The 22,767-nt window shown below is 39.3% G+C and overlaps 1 long non-coding RNA gene across 1 annotated transcript; it reads left to right on the forward strand.

Annotated features, from left to right (window-relative positions):
* Positions 1 to 17,174: 17,174 nt before the first annotated feature.
* Positions 17,175 to 21,536, forward strand: LOC131278165 (uncharacterized). The gene is made up of 3 exons (XR_009185414.2): positions 17,175 to 17,848; positions 19,790 to 20,983; positions 21,100 to 21,536. It is a non-coding gene; the product is annotated as an uncharacterized lncRNA (long non-coding RNA).
* The last annotated feature ends 1,231 nt before the right edge of the window (positions 21,537 to 22,767 follow it).

The raw sequence follows: 22,767 nt of genomic DNA on the forward strand, positions 1-22,767 counted from the left end.
AATAGTAGGACACATAAAAATACCATTCTCAAAACAGATAGGATTTCAAGTCAGAAGATGAATGAGGAGGTACACAACTTCACACTAAAGTTACACTAATGTACGCTAAAACAACCAGACTTAACAGACATCTATAGAACAATGCACCCAAGGTAATCAGCATACACATTCTTCTTCAGTGCATATGGATCATTCTCCAAGATAGACCATGTGTTGCTCAAACAATATGTCTTAATATATTCAAATACATTGAAATCATGCAGTGTTTATCTTCAGCCACAAAGAAATGAACTAGAAATCAATAACAGAGTGAGAAATGGAAAATTGACAAATATGTGCATATTAGACCACATACTTTAAAATAACCAATAGTTAAAGAGGAAGTCAGAAACAAAATTAGAAAATACCTTTAAACAAATGAAAATGAAAATACAACATACCAAAACTCAGAGATGCACTGAAAGGTTATTGTCATTTATACCTATAAATATTTACATTAAAAAGGAACAGAGGATTCAAATCAGAAACTGGAAGAAATAGGAAATGTAAAGCAAATTAAACACAGAGCAAGCAAAAAAGGAAACAACAAAGTTTAGAGTGAAGAGAAATGAAAGGGAAAAAAAATAGAATCAACAAAACCAAAAGTCAGTTCTTTGAAAAAAATTACTAAAATAGACAAAATTTTAGCTAGACTGACAAAAGAAAAAGAGAAAGGATACAAATGATAAAAATCAGAAATTGGATGGCTGACATTACTACCATTCAAAAGGAACAGAAAAAGCACAATAAGAAGATATTATCAACAAGTGCATGCCAATGAATTAGATAACCTATATGAAATTGATATTTTCATACAAACACAGGAACTACCTACATTGACTCAAGGATAAATAGAGGATCTCAACAAACCGATTACTAGTAAATATATTGAAACAGTCATCAACAATTTCCTTACTAAAAAAAAATCTTAGGACCAGATGGATTCATAGGGAAATTCTACCAAACATTCCAGAAGATTTAGTTCCAGTTCCGCTCAAACACTTCCAAAATAATGAAGAAGAGGAAACACTCCCTAACTCATTTGATGAGGCCAACGTCGAATCATACCAAAGCCAGATAAGACAAAAAATAAAACTAGAGACCAAAATATTTTATGAATGTAGATGCAGAAATCCTCAACAGAATACTAGGAATTTGAATACAACATAATAAAGGAATTATACACTATGATCAAGTGGGTTCTATCTAGGTCATGCAAAGTTGGTTCAACATAAGAAAATGAATCAATATAATACAACACACTAATACAATGAAGGGAGGAAAAAACACAGATGATCTCAATTATTGTAATTATTGCAAAATACAACTCCCTTCACTTAATTAAAATTTAAAAATTTTAGAATTCAAGGACTAGAAGACACTTTGTCAACATGATAAAGGGCATATATGAAAAATTCTCACCTAATATTCTACTTAATGGTGAAAAAATGAAAGCTTTCCCTCCAAGATCAGGAACAAGACAACTGTGGCAGTTGAATATTGTTTATGAATTCAAAAATCAGATATTGGATTATGTTTATAAACAGGTCTATTCCTCGGGGATTATATTAAGTTCAGAGTTTTCACTTCTAACTTGATTAAATTCTGATTGATGTTTTGATTGGGCCACATCAGTAGGATATCAAGTCACCATCCCCTTGAAGGACAGGGATCCACAAAGAAAACACATCGCAGATGAGAGAGTAAGAGTTTTTGATATGGGAGTCCTGGGAAGTAAATAAAAGGAGAAGGACACAGAGGAATAGAGGTGGCTCCATAGATATGGCAGAAGCCCTGGAAAGAGAGAGAGCCTGATAGTCTACAGCTGACATTATGGATAAAACAAAGCAGCTGAGCTTGGAGAGAAAAGAACCTTGGGGAAAGAGACAAGACTTACAAGACTTAGGCTAACCTACAGTTGAGAAAGGAAGAAGCTGAGACCATGGAGCTTTAAGAGGAAGAAGAAGAAGGCAGAACCCTTGCAGATGTTGGCAACCCATCTTGCTCCAACATGTGGCTAAAGACTTTGGTAATGGAAATAAATTATGCTTTATGGCCTTGTGTCTCCAAGCTTCTATGCCAAATAAATATCCTTTACAAAAGCCAACAGATTTCTGGTACTTGGCATCAGCAACCATTTTCTAATATGTCCACCATGACCACTGTTTCTCAAAACTGGCCCCTGATTAAATATTTTAATCTGCCCATTTGAAGCAATAAACTGCCGCCTTCTGAAAAATTGTAGAATCTCAGGAATAGCAGAAAACTCAGAAAGGTCTAGTCCCAACAGACAACCTGAGAACATGTAGCCATATTGTCTAGTCTCACCGGGCAACCTGAGAAAAGAAGGGAACCAGTAGTCATATTGGCATGGCTGACACAGCTGCTTTAAGAACTGCTTTACTTAAGGAGAAATAGCTTCACCAGAGGGATTAGGCAGAGCTGAGATGCTAATATTTTCAAACTTCTCTGTGCCATATTCTTAGGAGGACTCAAACGCCCATAGAAAACCTGGCAAGTACAAATATTTATTTTCTCACTGGATCAATTAAAGTGAGGTTATCTAAAGTTCATAAACGAGGCAAGATGAATGAAAATTTTCACAGATCTTAGAAGAAAACATTTAGAAATATTAAATGTGAGATTGCTTTCATCTCTTCTATATTTGGATAACAATATTAAGAGATAAATAGAACAGAATTATCAACTCTGACTTTTTCAACCAGCGAACTTATATTTGGATCTCCATGCTTCCCTATGGTTTAATGAAAGAATTGGCTAGTCTTTGTTTCCAGTTTCCAGGAAAGAAACCTTTAAATTGTTGGAATTTCCTATGGAATGAGGTGATGCAGGTTAGTTTAGAAAAATGGAAGATGAGTTTAAGACCTCACCGAAAAATATGGCCATGAAACATGTGACCATGGAACCCCACCTGGAAATCCCCTGAAGGTAAGAACTTCCACAAAAAAAGTTGCCATAAGGATGCCATGAGAACCACATTTGAAAGGAGACTGGAACAAGATCTTGTCCAGTTTTAAGAGAAACCCACGGGTGGAGAGTCACTCAGCAACTGGAAGAATCTTGAATTTCCATCCTGGGGAGTATTGCCACATTCTCTGATGGAACAATAAGAGTCCCCCAAGTTCAGAGGAAATGGCTAGTGAAAGAGGATTGTCCATTGATGGGCCCTTGATATTGATGACTGTGCCTCTGAAACTTTTTGCTTGAAATTGAAAGTTAGCATAGAATTATAGGTGCCTAAGCGTCACCTCCTGAGAGCCTCCGTGATGCTCAAATGTGACCTCTCTCTAAGCCAAACCCAGCATGTAAATGCAATCACTGCCCCCCAGCATAGAACATGACTCCCAGGGATGAGCCTCCCGAGCACCAAGGTATCACGACCAAGCACCAAATAGCAATGCAACTGAAAAAAGACTTTGACCAAAATGGAGAAAAGATAAAGACAAATGAGTTTGTATGTCTAAGAGATTTCAAATTGAGTCAGGAAATCATTCCAGATGTTACAATTATGCAAATCTCAGCAGGATCTCATTGACTGCCAAATTAGACATTACCCAAACAGATGGGTTCCTGAGGGCTTTGGAGATTCCCAGGCAATATGATCAGGGCAGATAGTGCCTAAGATTGTTACCTGGCCATTTGGCCCACTTTTGGGGTTGTGTTCCCCAATGTGACAAACTTGGACTCAGTTGTGGTTTCCCTACACATGGCTCCTCAACCACTTTTATTTGAATCATTAGTTCTGGAGTTGGTAAGTTTACATCCAAGAGAATTGAATCTTTGGACTATCCATGTGACAGCAGGGCCCTAAGCCTCAATGGAGTTGCAATGCCTACTGTCCAGTAAATTGGACTCACCCAGGACAACCCGCAAGGAGGTGATGATGGGCAGCCAACATACCGAAGAAGCAAGAGAGCCTAACTGTAAGCAAGAGTCTTATCCATTGGCCATATGGGACAGAAGCACCCTCTCAATTAGAGGTGGAATAGGCATCAACATTCCAATATCCTCAGGATTGGGGAATGAACTATAAACTAGAGTGGTCTTACTGGTATTCTACTATAGAATTACTGTGATTCTAGCAATGGAAGAACTTGTATCACTGATGTGGAGGCAGTGGCCCCTGGTGGTTTGGAGGTTGGGGAGAGGGAAGACAGGTGTAATACGAGGGCATTTCAGTAATTGAGAAATGACCTGAATGACATTGCAATGACAGATACTGGCCAATATATATATATTACTATAATGTATAGAAATGTGTGGGAGAGAGTGGAAACTACACTGTATTCCATAACCAATGCTTAATGGCAATGCCTCCAAATGTATTCATCCCTTGCAATGAATGTACCACACTAATGAAGGATGTTGTTAATGGCAGTAAACATGGGCAGTATGGGGAGCAGGGCATAGGGGAATCTCCTGTATGTTTTATAGAACATTTATGTAATCTAAATACCTCTTTTAAAAAATTAAAATATAAAAAAATGAGAGAGAGAAAGCCCTAGATACCCTCAAGGGAGCTCAAAATTAGGATCACTGGGGAATTGATCGGTAGGTAATCAATCAAAACAGCAAACAGCCGGGACCCCTGATTGAACATTAGCAAAGTGACAGATAACGAATAGCTTAAAATGTAACCACACGAGCCAAATTGCTCTCTCTGCCTAGAGGAGCTGGCATTAAATCTCAGTAGCCTATTTCCATCCATCTCTCCCATTTTTCAGCTAGCTCTGTTCTTTTCACCCATATCTTAATAAATTATTTTACTGGCCTAACTAAACTGGCATTTTCTTAAATTCTATTATGTAAACATAGTTAAGAACCAAGAGGAATCCGACACTTCCCCGGCTTAATTTCATGAGCATCAGCCAGGAGTTCTAGAGACGTGTTACCCTTCCCGACACCCAGCAAGGATGGTGAGTCTAAATGCCTAACTGGGCCTGTGGCCTAGGTCTAGCAGGAATTCACTGGGAATCTACCAGTCCCCATTCGTGAGTTCAGAATAACTATGACCTACTGTATCATTTCATTAAGCCACTAGTTAACTCCATTTAATTAGAAGTGCCTTTCAATTCCAAATAGTGCTGTCCTCATTTTGGGTCTGTGAGATGCTTTAGAATGCCTTAGCAACTGAAAATGCATTTGTTAGGGACACCTGAGTCCTACCCTCAGTACTGCCCTGAGGTTTTTCTTCTTTTCATCCTGGGAAGGTTCTGAGGTTTTCTCTGGGGTGGCCTGGAGGTTGATTGCTGGCAAGTCACAGGTCAATTAGACTCCAGTTTATTGTAATGGGCTTTTAAGGTCTCCTATAACCTGAGGAACATGGGAACTGGGAGCTGCTATGAGGTTAGTTTGCTCCTATCCATCTCCTAAGACCTCTTCAAAGTAGGCAAAAGAAAGGTCTCTAGCCACTCCCTTTCACAGCGTCAGACCAGCTTAGGTCTGGTTCTGCAACCAGATGTACTCAAGAACACTAAGGCTCTGGGGATGCTCGGAGAGCAGAGACTCCTGATTCCTGGAAAAACAGTTTTGGAGAGTAGGGCTTTATCTCAGGATGGTGAGCAATCCATTCAGTAAGGTCTAGTGGTAGACACCACCCAGACTGAGGAACCTGTTTATCCTCCCATAGGATAATAGGCCGCTCTTCCAGAATTCCTGCAGAATCCTTGTTGGAGTGCCTTCTCCGAAACTTGGTCAACCTGCCATTTAGCTAATGGTCTAAAAAGGAAGAAGCATATTTCTCTCTGAAACACCACTTGGCTGCAGTACAAGTTAAAAGATGGCCAGGAATGGCCACTAAATTGGATTCTCAATCTAAACCCTATACTTTACACTGTAAGAGGGAAGAAAAAAGAGTAGACTTTTCCTATATACAGCTTTTTGTAGCCCTCTGTCATAATAAGAGCCTAGGGGTGCTTGTCAGCAGTGCTATGCAGAAGGAATCCACAAAGGACAGGGTAAGCCCCCTTTCAAAAAAAATAAAATGTCTTACTAACCCCCTTCTTAGTGGCCCACCTTGCTTTGACCAGGCTCCAGAACTGGAAGCACATTTAAACTCACCTTCAGCAGGGGCTTCAGCACCTCCCTTGAATACCCAAGGCCCCAAATCATACCCAAAGGGGGAGTCCTTCCACTGAGGATCTCCACCCTTTAAGGGAGGTAGATAATGGGGATGCAGGCACCATTAGGGTGCATGTCACCTCCCCAGTGGACAACCTGGCACAGTGCGAAGAGAAGTTGGGTCAGTTCTCTGAGGACCTGACCAAATATACTTAGGGGGTCTAGAACTTCACAACAGTCTTTGAAAGTACACATTGTTCTGTCAACTTGCTTCAGTCTATTAAATGCTTTGTCTTACATCCTTCTATAATTCTGGAATTAACTGAAAATTTTTAATATATACAAGCTATGGTACATTTGGCATTGCTAACCCACTCAGAGGTAAAGATGTGTTCATTTTGAGCTTTACCATTAGTATCAACATCATGTGAGTGAGGAGCACAAAGTGAGTTCAAAGAATCTACTTTGATTCCAAAAAGTATGTCTTGTCCACTGGGTATAGATGACAGACACACTCACCAACTTGGCCTCTATACAACAGCACATGTCTCTATAGTGGATATTTTAATTTTGGTTATTGAAATTGACAATTTTGAAATGACTGTAGGATGTTGAAATGAGTTTTCTATGAAATATAGAAACAAGCAATGCGTTCAGTTCAAAATATATAGATTTTTTTTGATGTATAACATTACCACATTTATTTAAGAATGTATTCCAATAGCAAACAACAAATTTCAACAATGCAAAATTGCAATTACTTTTGCACCAACCTAATACTTTCCTTAAAATGTTCTAAATGTACATATTGGGGCATCTGAGACAGATAGAGTCTAAAAATTCATTCTTCTCCATGGTAAATGGATAACATTCCAAATACATTTTTTTTAAAAGATTTATTTTATTTATTTATCTTCCCCCTTGCCACTTGCTTGCTGTCTGCTGTGTCCATTTGCTGTGTGTTCTTCTGTGTCTGTTTGTCTCCCTTTGTTACATCATCTTGCTGCACCAGCTCTCTGCGGACACAGGCCATCAATTCTCTGCGGGCGTGGGCTGTCGGCTCTCCATGGGTGCAAGTCAGCTTGCTTCACAAGGAGGCCCTTGGGAAGAAAACCCAAAGCCTCCTATATGGTAGATGGGAGCCCAATCCATTGAGCCACATCCGCTTTCCCCAAACACATGTTTTAATGTAACGCAAATGTTTCTTCTCTCTCTTTTGCTTTCTCTCAAACTCAAAATACAACTGTCCACAATCTTTTCATCAACATGATCCATGAGCATATTTTTAGAGACATCTGTACAAATAAGTTATCATTTACAAAATTGGAGTTAACAGGACTTTGTTTAGTGCTTTCCTCCCCTTTGGTACATAAATATATTCTATTTTAAGAAGAAACTCCTGATTTCAGATAGGTTTCAAGTTTAAAACTGGTACGACAGAGAAGCAGAAAATATGGTTTCTGTCTTTCTCAATTTATTAATATCATATATATGCTATAATCTTTATATATACAAATATCATCACATGTTCATATTGATATTATTAGCTCAAATTTGCAAATAAGGAAAATGATACTCAGAGTAGTTCCATAACATCACTGAGGTTACTTGTAGTTCTATAATTTCCATTAGTAAAGAATAATGTGTCTGAGTTATTTTCAGAGACAGAGACAATGCTTTAAATATTGAGTAAAGCAAGAGTGCAAGATTTAAATAAAGTGTAGATATTCAGGCACATCTGGTTGGAAGCATAAAATCATTTACCTAAAAAGGAGTGAACGTTTAAAATGTAAAATTAAAGCTTATATCGTATTACATTATAGATCCCCTAAAGACCTGTTTATTGAAATTTAAACAAATTAGCCACTGGCGATCTAAGATTTGTCCATTCAGTGATATCACATAATCTAATCTTCTTTTGTTTCTCTTTGATTTTACAAGTCAGTTGTTTATTTTTATAGTAACTATGCAATAGGGTTGAGAAAACCTGGAATTTTTTCAATGATCTCTCAAGGAAGTCAATTTGAAAGAATTGTTCCTTTTCAATAGTAGCTTGTTCTTTTCAAGTGAATAAGAACAGTCAAAAGTAATGACTTAAATGCTCAAGGTGGAGAGGAAGTTCAGACTATTTTATCTGAGCTACTGGGACAATAATGAAGGTGAGTTTTCCACTTCCCTACTAAGCTTCATTTTGTCTGTTAAGATCCAGACTAAACATGTAGATTAAAAGAAGGAAAAATGTTGTATGCGTGTATATATATATAAGTATAAATATATATACACACACATACACACTAATATTCCATGAGAGGTTCACATATATAATGAAAAATTAAACAAAATCTCAGTCAAAATCATCTCTTGACAATCTTCAGGATTTCAGTTTAAAAGGTAGTGAGTGATAGACTAAAAACCTTTTTTTAAACTCAGTAAGTACAATACGAAAAAGTTTAAAATCTAAACCATGGTTAATTTGTAGTGAAAAATTCCAAATTAGTCTCCTAAAGGAAAAAAAAAATTGAATAGTATGAATAAGCATAAAATAAATTAAAGACCTGATTTATAATATAGGAATTGATGCATTATTTTTTAATGAAGTAACAAGTTGTTTAAAGTCAATTCAAAATAAAATGTGCTAAGACTGATGATGCCAAGATCCAGGAGGACTGGAATGTATTTGCTTGGAAGGTAGGAAAACAAGGAGACCTTTAATGATTTTTTTATTTTTTTATTTTTTTTTGTTTTGCATTTCATCATGATAATTTCTGTTGCCATGTATGTACAGTGACATTTTCTTTCATTTTTCCACAGGTGTCTTACTTTTTTTCATTTTGTGTTCAAAGAAGTTTCATTTATTTTATTTTTTTTCTTATCGCTAGCCTTTTTTTTTTCCAAATTCTACTCAATTTATTCATTTTTTAAAAAAGATATTACATTAAAAAAATATGAGGTCCCCATTCGCCCCCACCGCCCCCACCCCACCACTCCACCCCCAATAACACTTTCCCCCATCATCATGTCACATCCATTGCGTCTGGTGAGTACATCTCCGGGCATCGCTGTACCCCATGTCCCGTGTTCCACACCATAGCCCACACTTTCCCTCGTTCCATCCAGTGGGCCATGGGAGGACTTACAACTTCCGGCAATTGTCCCTGGGGCACCACCCAGGACAACTCCAAGCCCCGAGAACGCCTCCACATCTCTTCTCTTCCTCCCCTTCCCTGCACCCAGCAGCAACCATGACCACTTTCTCCACATCAATGCCAAAATATATAGATTGGGTCCCTTCTTATACTAAGGATTTTGCACAGTATGAATCCTCTTTACCTAAATTTAATTAAAAAAACAAACAAACTGGCAGATGCATAAGTGTAATTTAGTTCTGCAATCAATACACCCAAGGAGACCATGATCCAGAACTGCTTTTGCCAAGTATAAGCTCGAGAGGGAGCATCCATTCTAGAACAATGGAAGCAAGGGCAGCCCACTTACCAATGCAAAGGCTCAGCCAACTTGGCAAACCAGGTGCTAAATTTCATTTCTGAAAGGTCAGCATAGGGTGATTCTCAACCATCGCAAAGAATCTGTGAGAGAGATATATATATCCCTCAGTAAATGCCTTATAGGTAAGCCAGCTGGAAGGAATCTGTTGTCTATAATAATGAACTTTATCAGCATCATGCCTTCATTGAATTCCTGGTCATTGAAACAATTGCTCAAGGAGAGAGTACAGGATGTCAGGGGAAGGATTCAGAAGATAGGTCCCTGAAGGAAAGTAATACCTGCAGGACATCCTATAAATAAAGGACGTTGCAAAAGAGACCAAGGAAATACAAGTGACTTATAAATTAACATGATAACCAAGAAAGATTACTATGAAGGAAAAATAGCTTTCAAGATAGAAAAAGAGTCACCAAGGTGAAGTGTTGCAAAGAAGTAAGATACGGAAGGAAAAAGATGCAGAGTTTGGCAACAAGGTGTCATTGCTGGCCTTAGCAATAAAAATATTCAAGAAGTGTTCAGGTGGGAGTACAGGTGGAAGCATTTTGAAAATATTATTTTCACCTAATAGATTGTACTTTGCCATTAAATAGTTGAAAACAGGAGAGTGGCTGTAGCTCAGTGATTTAGTACCTGATTCTCATGTATGAGATCCTGGGTTTATTCCTTGGTACTTCTTTAAAAATATTCTAAAATTCTGCTGAGAGTGCCACAATAGTCAAGAAAATCTGCTCAAAGATACTATGTCACCCATGAAGCATACTTGAAATAAGACTATTATCTACCATTTTTCCTCACACCCTTATCACTTAATGGTCTTTGGCAAGATTTTACTAAATATCAATATATGGAAAGCACAACTGGCATCTCTGGGGAATAAACAGATTTATGACAAGTCCTTCTTTCATGCAGTTTACAATCTGCAGTTTACAATTGAGAAACCAGCCAACCAAAGGCTGTAACAGTGGTAAGAATAGAAGGAGCTAAGGTGTGTAAGGGATGAGACTCACCCTGTGGCTGAGGTGACCATATGGAGGAGAAAACGTGTAATTGGGCCTTGAAGAAAGGATAGGCGATAAATAAAGGAGATCAGAAGGGGCATTTCAGTCAGGCAGACAGAAACGGCTCAGGCCCAAAGGAGGAAGTGTTCACACTATTGTCTGTGGAGCCGTGAGCAACTTGCTGCCTGGGAAACACGAGATGTGATTGGACAGGGAGAGTTGTCAGGCTCGGGGGGCCCCTCGGTTTGGGATTTTCTTCTTACCTACACTTAAAAGCATCAAAGGAGTAGCACATGTGCAAACCCAGCAAGTTAATATACCAGTCGTGGTCAATAGACTGAGGCTGGATAAGGAGACCAACTAGGAAAAAATACCACCGGATATTACTTAGCTGACAAAGATAAGACCACAAGAGAGGGATGAAAAAAGCCATCAGGAAAGATTTATCAGAATTGGTGTCTGTCTTGTGAGAAAAGTTGATGAGCATAGCTCTACAGATCAGAAGAAAGGTGAAGAAGAATAAAGCTATTGGCATATTCAGATCATCAAAGAAAACCACTTTAAAAAGAAAAGGAAGTGGACTCTGTGTCAGAAACATGGATTTTTTTATAGGACACGGAAATTGAAAAGCCGTCCAGCAAGCAGCAATGGGACTTCAGGTCCAAGATGTCACAGGAGATGTGGTGGACGTTCCAGTCAAAGGAACGATTGAAAGTATGCAAATGGAGAGTATATCTCAGAGCAAACGACTGGAAAATGTCCACAAATTTGAGGTGAAAGAAAGCTTCTTTCAAAAACGCCCTTGAATTCTTTTAACTTAAATTCCCTCTAATGTTTAGTCTTCATAATTCCCATGCCACATTTTAACTTGAGCACCACTAGCTTTCCCAGTCCTCCCTAATATGAGCTTTCTGCCCTAAAGTATCACCCATTACCACCCCACAGCATATGGCATTCACATAGTAAGCTAATGACAAATCATAACTCATTATTATTTTCCATGTATTTTCATGTAGAAATAAAACATTAAAAAAAAATAGCTAGTAAAATAATTCCATAACTGAAACCAAAGCTGCTTTGTTTGCCCCCAGCCGCCTCACAGTGAGCATATGACATCACAAGCAAAGTAGCATGAGATTCCTTCTCTCTGACCTCCAAATTATTTACAGATTACATGTTCAGTGTTCTCTTACACATCACCTCTAATATTGTCTTGACCTACGTTTCATTTCAATGCCTTGTGTATTGCCATTGCAAATTCTACCAGTACCTAATATAGTATCATATGTACTTGTGAGAGGCAACAAATAACTGACTTTTAATTAATCTTTTGACAGATTAGCATTGCAATCGGCAATAATTCACAAATTACTGTAAAATAGTCAAATTGGATTATCTAGCACTCCTAGGCTATATAACTTTATCAGGAAAACTAGGACAACAGAAGGAGCAAGTACCCTTACCAATCAGCCCAAGGGTGATGAAGGAAATATTCTCCTCACTTTTAAAAGGAACAAGGCATTAATACAAAGAACAATACTTAAAACGGAGGTGACCCAACAAAACAGAAATATAACCAAAAAGATAGGATCAATTTCCTCCATACTTACAAAACAGAAAGAAGCTAAAATGAAAATGAGTCAGCATTTGCATATTATTATAGCTCAGCAAAAAATAAATATGTAAATACATAATATAAAAACGTGGTCAAAGTGTACTGAAATTGTTGCACATGCCTTTGAACTAGGTATTAGCATATTTAGAAGTTTTGATTATCAAAGAAAGCTGTGGAGGTCCAGAGCATGTAGGATTTTCCATGTAGCTGAGGATGAATGTGAATTCTGAGCCATGAGAGTCAGTGTGCCGGACAAGTTACTCAGGCCTTGAGCAAGTCTTACTGCCTACCAGCATCCTTATTTCCATTCAACTATGCTACTATCTACACATTATTAAAGGAACTATCATTCCAGTGAAATAACCTTAAAATTTTACTTCCTACAATATACTTTGCAAAGTGGTTAGTTTAGCAAGTGGTAAAAAAATAAAAAGGTCTAATTCCTTAGTTCACTAATTAAACTCTTTTACATAAAGAAAATAATAATAACAATGAAAGTGATTTTTTCGTTCGGTAACGAGTAACCCAACTTCTGGGTAATTTAGGAAATTATTCATGAAACAGCATGTCCTAGCCAGTGCCAAAATCAAATACAAAAGGATTAGAAAATCATAGAGTTCAGAAAACTTCACTTGATATTTTCAATTACTTCTTTGAATTTGGGGAGTGGAGAAATTTATGTAATGGACCTACAAAACTTTAGCTATTATAACACTTTGGGAGTCCTCTTAGAATTCTGCCTCACACACCATGGCAATAGAATTCATATCTGGTAATCCATGAGGCAAGGCTCTTATAACATATTGAAGCATGAGATTGACAGCAACTCAAAGCCACGCCTGTGTTCAAGACATTCAGGAATACTTGATATAATGGTTAGTTTTATGCATCAGCTGTGCTAGTTTGTATTACCGAGTTATAGACACATATGTTTCTGTGAAAGTTTATAAATGTGGCTAAAATTTGCAAACAGTTGTCTTTAAGAAAAGATTACTTCAATAACGAGCAGAGCCCTGATTCAGTCGGTTGCAAAGCCTAACAGGCAAAGCTGAGGTTTCCCTGAGGAAGGAAAAATTCTACCTCAACCCTGCAAAACTGGCCCCTGCCCAGGAGTTTCCAGGCTGTGGACCTGCCCTATGCATTTTGAATTTGCTAGCCGCATAATTCCATAAGCCAACTCCATGTATAAGTCTCTCTATATATTACCTTACCCAAAGAATGATATATTTGACAGAGCAATTTTTACTGTGGGGTAAATTGTTTAAATATTTAAGTATACACATTGATATGCAAAGCTATTATAGCACAAAAATTATTCATTAGGTTTGTAATCAATACTTGGCAGAGATCACCAAATATCACGAAATGTTATATTGTTTTGGAGGGTGAAGAGACAGGGAAGAAAATGTGCATTTTGTGTGTGAAAATATATTATTTTGGTTTTTTTACTTCTCATGAGACATATAAATTCAGATTAACAGGGAGACTTACTCATAATTTCATAAAAGTATTTTTTAAAAATTGGCAACACATATTATTGACATATATATGAAAATAACAAGTCAAGAGAAAAATGGCCAATAAAGGCCATGCATAGCAGAGGAAATTAAAATGGCCTAAAACCATAAGAAAAGACACCGATCGTCCATGGTACTGGCTAGTGATATAGAAAATAAAGGCAAATGAGACATTTACATGTATTAGTCTGACAAAGGAATGCCAACACAAAATATCGGAAATCTGTTAGCTTTTATAAAGGGTATTTATTTGGCCTAAAAACTTAGAGTTAAAAGGCCTGAAAGAGTCCAATGCAAGGTTGCTTTTTCATCAGTAAGTTGCTCCATGTGGAAGCAAGATGGTCACTCGTCTCTAGGAGGGTTCAGCCTTCCCATCTGGCTTCCTCTCTCTCAGCTGCAGACTGGCATAGTGACTGTCTCTCAGGGCTTCCTCTCTCTCCTGGCATAGGGCTCTTTTCTTTCCAGGCCTTCTATTTCACCCCAATTTGTTCTGTTCTCTTCCCAAGGTCAGCAGCAAACTATCAGAGAATGGTTCATCTCTCCCAAGGGCCCCAGAATCAAAAATGATGGAGCTCTCTTCTTGAGTGAGTGTGCACATATATTGACGGACCAAGGGGGCAGGGACGCAACCTGAGTCATGCCTTACTGACTTAATTGAACCAAAGCCGTAAATTAAGAGGTAATTAATCAAGTCCCTTAACTGAATCCCATATAATCAAAAATAATCACACCCGGAAGAATGAATTAGTTCACAAACAATCTTTCTCCTTTTAGGATTCACAAAAATAACCTCAAACTGTCACATCACTGCTCACCTACTAGCTTATACTGCTCGTGGAAATGCAAATTATTATAGGGTTCTAAAAAGCAGTATGAATATTTGCTAAAATTTGCCACCATAAAAAAAAGAGAAATGGACAAGAGAGGAGTCATGTTGTCCTCCTATGATTCATTTGAAGGTCGGGCAGTGACTCTGGAGGTCTAATGTAAAGCATCGTGTAGCAAGATTCAACAATTACCTATCCTGATTCAAACTTTAGATAACGGTGGGGCATTTAGCATGTTTCTTAAGTGTATTTCTCTGTGCTTGAAGCAACAAACTTCTCCTCCCTCAAAATCACAGAACCTCAGGGATAGCAGGAACCTCAGAAAAGTCTAGTTCTATCAGACATCCTGGAAGGAGAGGGGGGCCAAGATAAACATCCCAACATGACACATGAAAATGTTTAATAAAAATCATCCCAGCATGGCAGATGAAGCTGAGCGTACCTAAAGCAGACATATAAGGCAAGATACATGAAAATTTTCACAGATATTCAAAGAAAACACTGACAACTATAATACATAAGATTATTAAAATATTTTCCAGAGTTGGCAAATAGTTTTAGAGATGAATAGAACAGATTTTCTGGTTTTATTTGGATAGCTCTCAAATTCTGACTTTTTCTCCCAGATGATTTATATTTGAATCACCAAGCACCCCTGTCATGCAAAGAAAAGTTAAACTGGTCCTTGTCCTCCATTCCTGGTGAAAAAACCTCTTTGGAATAATCTACTAGAGAAGGGTCTTTTATTTTTCAAGGAGGGCCAAGGAGAATACACAGTATTACAGGATGGGGCCGGCCAAACCTGTATTCTTGGGGTAGGACTGACCAGGCATGAAATACCAACCATGTGATTAGGGGGTTGGGACTTAGAGACAGGTCATATCAGCCCAGAGCCCACACCTCTGGGAGAGGAGGAGGCTACAGATTGAATGCAACAACATGGTCATTGATTCTATCAATCATGCCTCCTTGATGAGACCCCCATAAATTCAGGACAGTCAGAGCCCACAAGAGGATAAGTACATTTCTGCCAGAGGGGAGGCCTTCTAACTCCAGGTGGGAAGGACGTGGAAGCTTACCACTGAAACCCTCCTAATCCTTTCCCTATATGTCTTTTCTTTGGCTTCTTCTCTTTTATATCCTTTTACTGAAATACAACTATATATGTCAGTATAGTGATTTCAAAGAGTTTCATGAGTCATTCTAGAAAATTTCAGACACTACAGGATACTGGAAATTCCTGATTTAGAGCTAGTTGATCAGAAGTGTGCATGGCCTGAGCCCCAGTAAGTGGGACTGATACCTGAGAGGCACTTTGTAGAGGATTCTCCTTAACCTTTGGAATCTGGCCTACTTAAGGATAGTTAGAGTCAGAGTTTTATTGTGTGACTCCACTATTTAGAGTTGTTGTCAGAAATTGTCTTTACAGAACTTGTGGAAGTTGCAGAAGTTTCTCTAACTTGTACTGTTGCCCTATCCCAGTTAGACCTCAGAGTGCTGGCAGCTGAGCATGTATACTACCCATTGGATAATGGAACATCCTCTGAAAAACCTAGCCAGCCCAAGAGAAAAGATCTAATGTCTCTATATTGCAGATTCTCCATCAATAAAGCCCAGTTGATGACTCTATGATGATACCATTGTCAACAATTGCACCCACGCATTCACTGACTGATAGGTTGTTAGTGTCCACTATTCAACAGAAGCAGAAAAGCACAAATGATCAGATCACCAGACCCCTGAGGTAATTCTAGTTTTCTAACATGAAAGTAAGAGAACAAACATGAGTTTAAAAATTGGGAACACATCTGTAAACTAATTACAAAATATTTTCACAAAAGCTGTTATTCATTTTCTATAATAGACAATGAAATAATTGTATTCAAAAATTCAAGCAGTTGCCTTGAACCTACAGTATCAAACAGTCCTTAGGTATTAGGTAGCAGGAATAAAAACCCAATAGAAACTTAAAGACTACCAAAAAAATGTATCACTTGGAACACCATTTCTCAGAAACCTTCCCGAAGACGTGGCTGCTGATTGATCAATTAATTCAGGAAAGAGAAAAACATGGTAGCTGGGAAGATTCTGCTCACCCTAAAGAAAGTGTAGAGATTCCACAAGAATCCTGGAAAGCATCCAGGACAGCATGTGTGCCCAGAAGCAGTCACACCCAGGCAATGCTGTAGTAAGTCATAGATTTGAAAAGTTCTGTAGCTGGGTATAAAATTCACAATAAATATATCAACTCTTGATTGAAAATGAATTGTGTCTGAAGCACTCTGTTGGAAGGATTGTTGACATGGTCCAGAAATCTGTGCTAGAAGACCAAAAGAATGGTTATAATGATGACAAAGATATTATTTATAACATCATCTTTAAAAAAAGATAATATAGTATGTACCTCATATAGCACATAAAGCAAAGTGTAAACGGGTTGAGAAATATAAAGCAATCAGAATGGTATGTAAAGTAGAAAGAGTGACAATGGTATTGATTATGATGCAGATGGTGCTTATGATGATGAATAATGGATGCAGCATAGAACCCTAGGTTGGGCTCTTGAAATTCTGGCTCCTCTACTAGCTGTGTTACCTTGGGAAATACAAGGACACATCAATGTTTTCATCTATAAAATGTGTGCTGTGATGGTATCAATCTCATAAGTTAAATCTAAGAATCGAAATAGATCAGAAGATGTTGGATGTCATTTCTTCTCTTCCAGCTAAACTACAAAGAGAAGTGTGGTAATTTGTCACAGGAACAAAAGAACTAGAAATCATGCGAACATAGCCATCGAAGTCATATCTGCCTCTCTAATCACAGCTTGGAATGACTCTCCAAGTTTGAGACCATTATGATTAGACTGGTTTCACCTGGTTAATTCAGGATACTCAGCATATTTTGAAGTCTTAAGGTAATCACATCTACAAAAGACATTTTGCATGTAAGGTGACACAGTCACAAGATCCAGGGATGAGGAATCAGATACACTGGGGCACAATTACTTTCATACACATGGCTATTTCCTGACTAAGCCAATTATACCTTCTCTCCTGAGAATCTGAAATCGCTGGCTAATAGATGCTTGAGATGAAATGTTAAATGAAACTGGGATAAAGAGAGAAGGAGAGAAGCATGATTTCCTGTGAACCCTGAGAGATTTACAGGATTACAATTGGACAATCTTCATGATGTTCCAGGTCTAGCATTCTTCTGACAATAGATCAATGATAACTTAACTTCAGACCCATTATTTTTCAGGTGAGTCATATGGAAAATAAAGTCATCCAGCTCATTTGTTCAAAGAAGGACTAGAAAACCATGGTCTTTTGATAATGTAGTGTCTTCTACCCCTTTAATTTGAGCACTACAATTTTAGCAGCAGATGTGTCTTCTCATAAGCTTCCTAAGGAAGTAACTGTTTCACCCTATGTTGTAAAAAGGTCTAGGAATAATGTTTGTTGGCCAATAGCCAGAGAAATTGAATCTCTGAGTTTGATGGACCTTAAAATTCATCTGATATGACAACTCCACCCCTCTGGCGATGGCTTCTTTCCACTGTGATCTACCAAGGAATTATGCAACCTCTGCTCAGACGTGACCCAGCGTGGTTGATTTTGCTGTGCGAACAAATGTATTCTATTGCAGAACAGCCATTCTATGGAAGTTGCTAATTAATTTTAGGCCAAACTCTGCCTCCTTCACATTCTTTGCCTTTGCTCTTGCAAAGACAAAGCCTTTACAGATGTCATAGACTACAGAGAACAGATCTGACCACTTATCCACATTCCAGTACTTCTTCAAATGGTTGGTGATGGCTGTCAACTATCTTTCCCTACTTCCATCCCAAGCCCTGCTCTCTCTCCAACTCCTCTCTGCAACCTACTTTTCCAGAAAACTGTGCTCTTGCCTTCCTTATTTTCCTTGAAAGATTAATCATTCCTATATTATCACGTAATTTCTTACTTGTTTCACTTAGAAAATAAACAATAAGTAACCTTCACTGGGATGCAAGTTACACAACTGCAGGGATTTTTCTACATTGGTGCCCAGTACATATTACACACTGTTTATCCAGTGTGAACTTGCTCTGGGAAACAAAGTGGTTAAGGTTGGAAGTCTGGCCTTTGGAGTTAAAGTACCCATTCTACCTCTAATTGTGTTATTTTGCTAGACTGCTATGACAAAAACACTGCACAATGAGCTGGCTTAAAACAGGAATTTATGGTTTCAGAGTCTCGATGCCCACAATGGAGGTGTTGGAAAGACCATTATTTTTGTATCAAAATCTGTAGCATTCTGAGGTTGGCTTGCCTCAATCTTCTAGCTCCCATGGTTTACATTCTGCCCCTTGTCATATGGCAATCTTGTCTTTAGGTCTAATCTCCTGGTTTACACTGACTTCAGGCTTCTCTTATGTTCCTTTTTTTGATAACCATGTCTAAATTTCAACTGTTTATAAACAACTCCAGTAATACTAATTAAGGCTTGCCCTGATTCATTTGGGCCACACCTTAAATGAAAAGAAAATTTTCCAGATGTCCGAGTTATACATGAGCTCACATCCAAAAGGTTGAGAATTACAATTAAAAATATGTCTTTGATGGGATATATAAATGAATATATAACACAAACTTTTGGAAAAGTTACTTAATGTGTCTCAGTTTCAATTTCTTCTGTGTAGAGGCCGAGTATAATGTAACGACTTATAGCATATTTGTGTTGATCTATTGATATGTTAAACTCCCTAGTTACAATGATGCAAAGGAAAATCCTCTCTCAGGCTCTATTTACTATGTCTACATATTTCGTTGGCATTTCCTCCCACTGCAGACACATATTTCTTCAGCAGTGTGTGATTGGGATATAAACAACTCAAGATTCATTCTGTAAGATCACAGCACTGCCAAAGGAAAGAGAATTTCTCTCTCTAAGGAGCTTTGTTTAAAAATCAAAGATGAGCTCAAGCAAGCCTTTCTTGGGTCATGTGTCTGTATCTGGAGCACATGACTTTGGCAGTAAGGATGTGATTGACCCATGGCCAGGGTATTGCAGAGGCAGTTCTATTTCAAAAACAAGGAGTCAGGAAGGAGTAATTCTCCAAAATGAAGGGGATTTCATTTTGAAAGAAGGAATAATGGAATGCTCCACATTCAATGATAGCAGATGCCTATGGCTAATTGTGGCTTTTTTAACTTATAGAATTCAAGGAAGGATGAAAACCTAACCATGAAAGAAGAGGAAGGCACTTGGACCTCAGCAAAAACTGAAGCCAGGAACTGATCTTAGACTCAGAGTGTTTTCCCTGTTTATTGTTTCTATTTCCTTCTTTGTGTGAATGGGCTTGTTTTTCCTTAACAGGGCTCTGGCTTCTTCCATAAGTCATGAGAAATACTCAGGGTTAATACCATACCCACCAGTAATCTGCACACCCCCACAGGCAGTGTTATAACCAAGAAAATGTTTTGTGTACTGCACCAGCATCCATCTTACTTTGCCTCAATGCTGAAATTCCCTCTACTTCATAAACAGCTTTCCAGCCCTGGTGCATAAACTCCCTCAAAGCACAAACCCACATCTGTAGCCAAGACCCACACCAAACACATACACCTCACTCAGTATGCAAACCTGATCCCAAATAATGAGCTTAGCATTCCCACCAACCTATGACCTCACTTCCACGGAGGTTTGCTTTAAACTAAGCAATTCTTGACTCCTGCAGGAAATCTATTAATGCACACCTCCACCCCTGGATCACAAGCCCTCGGGTCCCTCTTGCTCTGCTTGTGCTCCCCACCTGCTGGTTGAGCCATCTGAGCTGAGCAGGGAACACCTAGCTCTTTAGGATCTCTGTCGTTTCTCATGCATTGTGGCATTGGTTCCCATTGAATTGCTGACCTACACCTGCACCCAAAATTAAAATCAAACGAAACTAATTCAGAATTGATGGGGTGATATGGAAGCAGGTGATTAAGGGGACTCTGAAATGTACAAGACTTTCATACGTGTGTTCTTCACATACACCTTCTCTTTCTTCTGTTTCTTTTCTCCGTCTTTTGAGTCTCCCATCCCCTATATCTTAGATACACGAGGTAGGTGCTCATATAATTTACTCTCCACACTCATACAGTCCTAGGAATGAAAGACAGCATTATTGATAACTATGCTGAGACAAAACGTACAAGCCATTAGTATCCTAGGAGAAAGAAAACATTTATTTACTTTGCATTTAGCTTAACAAAATCTCTAATCCCTCACCTGATTTTATACCTATCGTGAGAATAGGTCTGATATTGGTCATTTAAGTCTCTGTATGAACCAAACTACTTTTCCTCTCAGAGAAATTGTGTTACCATATGTGAAAAAAACAAATGAAATCTTCCTTTTATGCAGGAGGTAGGAAGACTGACTTCGTTATGTTTAATTTTATGATGTTTTAAAAAGATGATTTAATGACTCACTGCCTTTAATTCATTACAACAACTTGGCATTTTTTGTTTGTTCTTCTAAAGGACTATGAAAACACCTGAATTCAGGGATTAACTGGTGACTCTTGGAAAAGTAACCAAGTAAGATTCCTCTGGATTTCTCTCATAAGGCAAAGGCAAGTTTTAGAAAAACTTTTATGAATTATTGCGGCGGCTTGCTCGGTCGGTAGAGGTGGGGTCTGGCTGCGGACGAGGGGTCGGTCCCGCTTGGGACGGGGGGTCGGTCCCACCTGGGACGAGGGATCGGTCCGGCAGCAGACGAGGGATCGGTCTCACAAGGGGTTGCGCGGTTCGGCTGACGGGGTCGCCCGGCGAAGCCGGCGACGAAGGGGTCGCCCAGCGAAGCCAGCGACGAAGGGGTCGCCCGGAGAAGCAGGCGACGAACTGTGGACAAGGGAGGCCAGGCCCTTGTCGGGGGCTCTCAGGACTGGAGGGCGCACGGCAGAAGAACTACCGCGGAGACAAGGTAAACACACAAGTCCACTTTATTGAGGGAGAGGCAACAGTTTTATAGGGGCTGGGGAAGGCTGATTGGTTGAAGCCACGCCCTGTTCTGATTGGTTGCCGGTGAAAGGTCAGTGGGCGGTACTGGACGGGGGAGGGGTGGTGGCTAGGGATTGGCTATCGCTGTTGCTGGGGGAAGGGGCAGGGTTTAGGGATTGGTGGCTGCTGTTGCTGGGGTGGAGGGCAGACTTGAGTTTCCCGCCCACGCCTGGCTGTTGCTGCTGTCGGGGGAAGGGAAAAGGGCGGGCTGGATTTTTCCGCCCACACCTGGCTGTTGCTGCTGTCGGGGGAGGGGAAAAGGGCGGGCTGGATTTTTCCGCCCACACCTGGCTGTTGCTGCTGTCGGGGGAGGGGAAAAGGGCAGACTGGAATTTTCTGCCCTGCGCCTGCGCAGGGAGAAGGAAGAAGAAGGGTGCCGCCCCACAAGGCATCGGGTGGCGCCATCTGGGAGGAGGGGCGGCCGCGGAAGCATGGCTGCCGAGAAGGGGAGACCCGAGGGCACTCTGCGCCCATGCCGAGCTTCCTTCAGGGGTGGCGGTGAGTCCGACCAGCCACCCTATTATGGGGGCAGCGGAATTAGGCCTACCGCGGCCGCTCCCCTGCAAGGCCAGCAAACCACACTTCAGCCCGAGGGGTGACCGCAAATTATAGTTGACAAAAACAATCTGCACATATCGAAGTACACAGTTGGGTACAATCTGATATCTTACAACCAAGAATATAAGCACCATCGCCCCCAAAAGATTTCCCTGTGCTCCTTAGCAACCTTACCTTCCCACCCCACCTTGTTCTCCCTACTCCAATTCAACCATGACTGCTGTTTTTGTCACTATAGTTTCTTTCTACCTCTTTTTCTTTAAGTATTTTTTGTACTGCAAATCTTATGATGCTGAATATGTCAGCCTTTGTATGCTGGGAGAAAACAGTCTTTGTTTGCTGATGTTTGGGGAAATTATTGCCACTGGTTATAGAATTCTAGAAAAGGTATTTTCTTTAAATGCTTTAAAGATATTGCTCCATACTCTTCCCTCTTGCATTGTTTCCAACAAGAAATCGGCAGTCTTGCTTATGTTTGCTCTTCTTTACCTAATCAATTTTTATTCTCTGTTTGCTTTCAAGGTTTTCTCTTTCTCTTTCTCACTGCTTTTGAGCATTGTGTTTATGGTGTACTTTGGTGTAATGTTCTCT

This window comes from Dasypus novemcinctus, chromosome 1 (assembly GCF_030445035.2).
Source record: "Dasypus novemcinctus isolate mDasNov1 chromosome 1, mDasNov1.1.hap2, whole genome shotgun sequence".
Classification (NCBI taxonomy): domain Eukaryota; kingdom Metazoa; phylum Chordata; class Mammalia; order Cingulata; family Dasypodidae; genus Dasypus; species Dasypus novemcinctus.